The 6,948-nt window shown below is 41.4% G+C and overlaps 1 protein-coding gene across 1 annotated transcript in view; it reads right to left on the reverse strand.

Annotated features, from left to right (window-relative positions):
* calb2a (calbindin 2a) overlaps positions 1 to 6,948 on the reverse strand; it is a 166,729-nt gene that overhangs the window by 40,940 nt on the left and 118,841 nt on the right. The gene's annotated exons all lie outside the window — the stretch shown is intronic.

The raw sequence follows: 6,948 nt of genomic DNA on the forward strand, positions 1-6,948 counted from the left end.
GTGAGGGGCATAGCCTTAGATTATAGGGGGATACGGATGGGTTGAATGGTGGCAAATGTAATTCAATCTGGATAAGGGCAAGGTAATATACTTGGGCAGGAAAAACTAGGCAAGGGATAAATACAAGATGAACAGTAGTACCCTGGGAAGCCCCATGGATCACAGGGACCTTGGAGTGCATGTCTACGAATCCCTTAAGGTATCAGGACAGGTGGATAATGTGTTTGAGAAAACATATGGTATACTTGCCTTTATCAGGCAAGGCATAGAGTTTAAGAGCAGGGAGGTTCTACTGGGACAGTATAAAACATTGGTTAGGCCACAGCTATGGTATTGTGTGCAGTTCTGGAATCCACATTATAGCAGTGATGTGATAGCACTGGAGAGGGTGCAGTGGAGATTTACCAGGATGTTGCCTGGGCTGGAGAGTTTCAGCTATGAAGAGAGATTGGACAGACTGGGGTTGTTTTCCTTAGAGCAGAGGAGGTGGACAGTTACATGATTGGGATGTATAAAATTCTGAGGGGCATAGATAGGATAGACAGGAAGAAACTCTTCCCCTTGATGGTGGGATCATAGATTTACTGTAAGGGGCAGAAGGTTTTGAGGTGAATCCTTTTCACCCAGAGGGGGTGGGAACCTGGAACTCTCTATCTGTAAGGGTCGGTAGAGGCAGAAACCCTCATAACATTTCAAAAGAACTGATAATAATGGAAATCTTGCCTTTAAACGTAGATAAATGCATTCCCATGTTCTCCCATGGTCTTGATGGAAAAATATTATGATAAATGTTTCTTCCTATTATTCACTGCACATGAAATGCAATTATTGCCCGTTTCTTTATTGAATGTAATCTCTGACAAACTATATTGATGGTGTGTCCATGCCTGACAATTTGTAACACTGAAATGACCTTGATGAACTCTCTGAAGAATTTCAAGTTGATATGCAGTTGGTATTATTAATATCTCATTGAAAATGAGCAAGTAAATGATGACAAGGAAATATCTAATGCTGTTTAAAGTACTGGTGTAATATGGGATCATTAGGTATATAGTCTGAGCATCCTTCCAGACAGTAGTTCTTTAACTGGGTACACTTTCCATCTTGTCTTTGTCCTTCTAGAATTTTTTGCAGTTTCCTTTCTTAGTAGGCTAATGTTTTCTGACTTTAGAAGTACTGACTTTAAGCCCTTGTATGAAGTTTAAATCTGCTTCACGTCCTGCACTTACTAGTATCTTCAACACTGCATCTCCAGCTATTTGGTACTTTCTGTGAGACTCAATCCCATTGAATTCTGGGCAGTATCTTGGCCTTTTCTTTCATATTCAGAAGAGTGACTAAGGACTTATGGTTAGTATTTATCTTGATTGTGAGCCCATTATATAGTTTGTAAATTTCTTTCATGCTCATGTGATTGCTAAAGCCTCTTTTTTTCAATAATGGCATACTGTTGTTCCATGCCAATAAATGATCCAAAAGCAGAGTAGGTCTACACTTTTCATCCCTCTGCACCTGAACAAGTACTGCCCCAATCCTGTTGAAGATATTATTTTAGTCAATAGGTGAAGATCATAGTGTGCTGGCAATTTCTGAGGAAATCAGGAGTTATAGAGTCATAGAGTCGTAGAGTCGTACAGCACAGGAACAGACCCTTCGTTTCAACTAGTCCATGCAGACCATGTTCCCAACTATAACTAGTCCCACCTGTCTGTATTTGGCTCATATCCTTCCAAACATTTTCTATTCATGTACTTATACAAATTTCTTTTAAATGTTGTAAGTGTACTTGCAGTCCTCTGGCAGTTCATTCCACACACCAACCAATTTGCGTTAAATAAAGTTGCCCCTGATGTACTTTTAAAATCTTTCTCCTGTCACCTTAAAAATATGCCCCTAGTTTGAACTCCCCTACCTTGGATAAAAGATCTTTGCTATTCACCTTATCTATGCCCCTCATGATTTTATAAACTTCTATGAGGTCACCCCTTAACCTCCTACACTCCAGTGAAAAGTGCCCCAGCCTATCCAGCCTCTCCTTACAACTCAAACCCTCCAGTCCCGGCAACATTCTGAACCCTCTGCAGTTTAAGAATATCCCTCCTATAACAGGGCGACCAGAACTTCACACAGTAGACTCCAGAAGACGCCTCACTAACATTCAATGTACAACCTCAACATAATGTCCCGACTCCTATACTGAAAGGTCTGAGCAATGAATGCAAGCATGTTAAATGCCTTCTTAACTATCCTGTCTACCCATGATGCAAATTTCAAAGAATTATGTATCTGAACACCTAGGTCTCTCTTTTCTACAACACTACCTGGGGCCCAACCTTTAATTGTATAAGTTCTGCCCTCGTTTGTTTTACCAAAATGCAATACCTCACATTTATCCAAATTAAACTTCATCTGCCACTCTTCAGTCCATTGATCCAATAGATCAAGATCTCTTTGTAACCTTACATAACCTTCTTCACTGTTGACTCTACTGCCAATTTTGATGTCATCCTCAAACTATGGTACTTTCTGCAAGAGCCTCTTATTTACAGCTTGGTTCACAAACACATTCTCTTCAGATCGGGGGCGGCACAGTGGCTTAGTGGTTAGCACTGCTGCCTCTCAGCGTTAGGGACCCAGGTTTGCTTCCAGGCTCGGGTGACTGTGGTGTTTGCACATTCTCCCAGTGTCTGCATGGGTTTCCTCCAGGTACTCTGGTTTCCTCTCACAGTCCAAAGATGTGCAGGTTAGGTGGATTGGCTATGCTAAGTTGCCCATAGTGTCCAGGATGTGCAGGCTAGGTGGGTTAGCCATGGGAAATGCAGGGTTACAGTAGGAGGGGTGGGTCTGGGTGGGATACTCTTTGGAGGGTCAGTGTGGACTCAATGGGCTGAATGGCTTGCTTCCACACCATAGGGATTCTATGATTCAATCTTATTAGGGTTCCTATTCCCGATGCAGACACTCGGGCCTAGCCACGTCCTGGAGTCTCGGGTAGCCTGCAAGTCTCGCATCAAATATTTTAAAACAGTGAACCAGCTTTCAGTGGAAGTTTACTAAAGCAGGAGGGAATCATGTAAAACCAAAGCAGGTTCAAGAGGTTAAGGCACTACAAGACCAGATACTGGGTGTCAAGTTGGAAGTACAAGGGCACACAGTAAACTTTGACACTGGGGCCAGAGCTGATTATCTGCTAAAAAAAAATTAAATTGCAGCCATCCTTCATAAAACTACAGTGACCTGAATGAATATCATTGAAGATTAAAGTCAACTCACAGCAAAGCTCAGGAAGACAGAACTTGGAATCTGTTTATGACATTCAGTTCACTCTACAGTATCGTGGGACACTTACACTGTAATAGCACCTATTTGTGCCCACACCAGAATAAACCAATACATATATTCAAATAAATACATTCTGGAGGCTGCTAGAGACCTTTACATTAAGGAAAAAGCGCAAGGATGTCTAATGAAAATTCGCAGGGGATTGTTGTCCATTGGAAGGAGTCTCTGTGAACATGGAAGTGGATATAGGCATCAGTCCATATGATCCCTGAATTGTTATAATGACAAAAAATTGAGTCAGTATCATTTGAGAGAAGTCACACATAGAATTAAGTTATGAAGGAGAGAAATTCCCGACAATGGGAATGATATTCCAGTCTCCCATAATGACCCACCATTGTCGTGATGAGATGAAAATCTGGAAAGGAACATCCACATTCCTGCCTACCCCGGTAAGCATTCACTCCTTGTTTAATTAGAATACAAACAATCCTGCCTTTAAAATAGTCAAAGATTCTGGTTCCTCCACCCTTCAGGAGATGACATCCAAAGAGTCCATGACCCTCTGAGAGAAAACATTTTGCCTAATCTCGGTTTTAAATGGGAAACCTTTAATTTTTAAACAGTGGACCCTAGTTCTAGATTCTCCCTTGAGTAGAAACATCCTCTCCACATCCACCATCTCAAGATCCCTCGGGATCTTACTTGTTTCAATCAAATCACCTTTTACTGTTCCGAACTCCGGCAGATACAACCCTAGCCTGTGCAACCTTTCCTCATAACACAACAGTCTCATTCCAGGTATTACCAAACTATACCTTCTCTGAACTGTCTCTAATGCACTCACAACCTCCCTTAAATAAGGTGGTCAATACTGCGTACAGTCCACCAGATGCGGTCTCATCAGTACGTTGTATAACTTGGGATAAATGGAAACATTCTACTAACTGTCCTAATTACTTGTTGTAATTGCATTATAACATTTTGCTATTCATGTACAAGCTCACCCAGATCCCCTCTGCATCTCAGAGCTCTGCACTCTCTCACCATTTAGCTAATGTACTTTCTTTATTCTTCTTTCTAAAATGGACAATTTCATATTTTCCCACATTATACTCCATTTATTAAATCTTTGCTCACTCATTCAACCTGTCTATATACTTCTGCAGCCTCCTTACGTCCTCTTCACAACTCACTTTCCTACCTATGTATGTGTCATCAGAAAATGGTGACCTTCCCATTTCCGTCCTCCATTCAAGTCATTTATATAATTTGTAAACAGTTGAGGTCCCAGCACCAATCCCTATGGCAGACCACTTGTTACACTTTACCAACCTGAAAAAGACTCAATTTGTGTCTTCTCTCTGCTCCCTGTTAGCCAACCAATCTTCAACCCATGCCAATGTGCTCTCCTATACACCAGGAGATTCTATTTTCTGCAATTATCTTTGATGTGTTACCTTATCAAATGCATTCTGCTAATCTAAGTGCAGTACATCCACTTTTTCCCCTTTATCTACAGCATGTGTTACCCCTTTAAATAACTGCAACAGATTGGTCAAACATGGTTTCCCTTTCACAAAACCACATTGACTCTGCCTAATTCCCTTCAATGTCTTGCTATAACTTCTTTGATAAAACTTCCTAACATTTTGCCTGTGACAGACGTTAAGCTAGCCAGCCTGTAGTTTCCTCCAAGTCAAGGGAGTTTTGGAAAATGAAAATCAATGCATCGACCATCTCATCAGCATCTTCTTTTAAGACTTTAGGATAAAGTCTATTAGGACCGGGACACTTGTCAACCTATCGCTGCAACACTTTACTCAGTCCCAAGTTTCTGGTGATTGCAGTTTTCCTGAGTGCCTCCCACCCTCCTTTTCCAGATTTATTGCTGCCTCTGAGATTTTACTTGTATCCTCTATTGTGATGTACAATATCTGTTTAATTTATCTGCCATCTCCTTATTTCCCATAAATAATTCTCATTTTCTATCAGAGTGCCATTCACTTTGTTAACTCTTTTCTTCTTTAAATGATTAAAGAAGCTCTTACTATATGTTTTTTATATTTCTGACAAGTTTTCTTTCATACTAGAAATTTTCCATCATACATTTTTAGTAATTTTTTTATTGTTTTCATATTTTGTCCAACCTTCAAACCTACTATCTGCTATTGCACAAATATGTGTTTATTTTCTTTTATCCTTTCTAGTTGACCACAGATAGTGAGTCAGTCCCTTGGAATTTTCTTTCTGGTTGGAAAGTATCTATTCCGTGTTTTCTGAAATATCCCCTTAACTGTTTGCTACTGCATTCTACTGACCTATCCTTTAACCTAATTTGCCAATTCACATTTAGTTGCTTTTAAATCTTTCCCCTCTCACCTTAGACCTACACCCTCTAGTTTTGGTTACGGGAATGTTGCTGGGAAAGGAGGGTTTGAGTTATAAAAATAGGCTGGATAGACTAAGACTTTTTTTCCACTGGAGGTTGAGGGGTGACATTAAGGAAGTTTATAAGATCATGAGGGATTTAGATGAGGTGAATAGCAAAGGTCTTTTCCTATTTTCACACACTTTCACACACACACACTTTCATGCACACAGACACACTTTGACGCATGCACACACACACACACACTCTTTCACGTGCGCGCACACACTTTCAAGCAGACACACTTGCACGCACACACACACTTTGACGCACAAACATACACTTGCTGGCACACACACACGCATTCACACACAGACGCACCTTCTCACACATACACACACACACTTTCACGCACACAAACACACTTTCATGCACACACACACATTCATGCACACACATACACTTTCACGCACACACACACTTTCATGCACACACACATTGATGCACACACATACACACACACACTTTCACGCACAAACATACTTTCAGACACACACACACAGACACACTTTCACGCACACACTCTCATTCACCCACACACACTTTCTTTCAAACACAGACATAGATTATCTTTCATGCACACACACATGCGTGCGCGCACGCACACACACACTTTCTCTCTCTCCCTTTCATGCACACACTCTCTTTCACACACACACAGACTCTCTTTCACACAAACACAGACTCTCTTTCACACAAACACACAGAGTCTCTTTCACAGGCACACACACTCTCATGCACAGACACACACACACTTTCATGCACACATTTTCATGCATACACACACATATGCAGTTTCATGCACATGTACACTCCTTCACATGCACACAGACTCACTTTGACGCACACACACGTTCATGCACATGCACACACACACACACACACAGACTTTCACGCACACACAGACTTTCATGTACACACACACTTCCATGCACACCGACATTCACACGCACACACTTCCATGCACACACACACACACTTTCATGTACACACACACACTTTCACGCACACACACAAATTTCCATGCACACACAAAATTTCTTGCACACACACACTTTCACGCACACACAAAATTTCACACACACACACACATCTCCGTGCTCACACACACTCCTTCCACGCACACACAGACTGTCACGCACACACTCTTTCATGCACACAGACTCGCTTTGACACACATACACGTTCATGCACATGCACGCATACACTTTCACGCACATGCACACAGACTC

Source organism: Rhincodon typus, chromosome 15, assembly GCF_021869965.1.
Source record: "Rhincodon typus isolate 14 chromosome 15, sRhiTyp1.1, whole genome shotgun sequence".
In the NCBI taxonomy this organism is placed as follows: Eukaryota; Metazoa; Chordata; class Chondrichthyes; order Orectolobiformes; family Rhincodontidae; genus Rhincodon; species Rhincodon typus.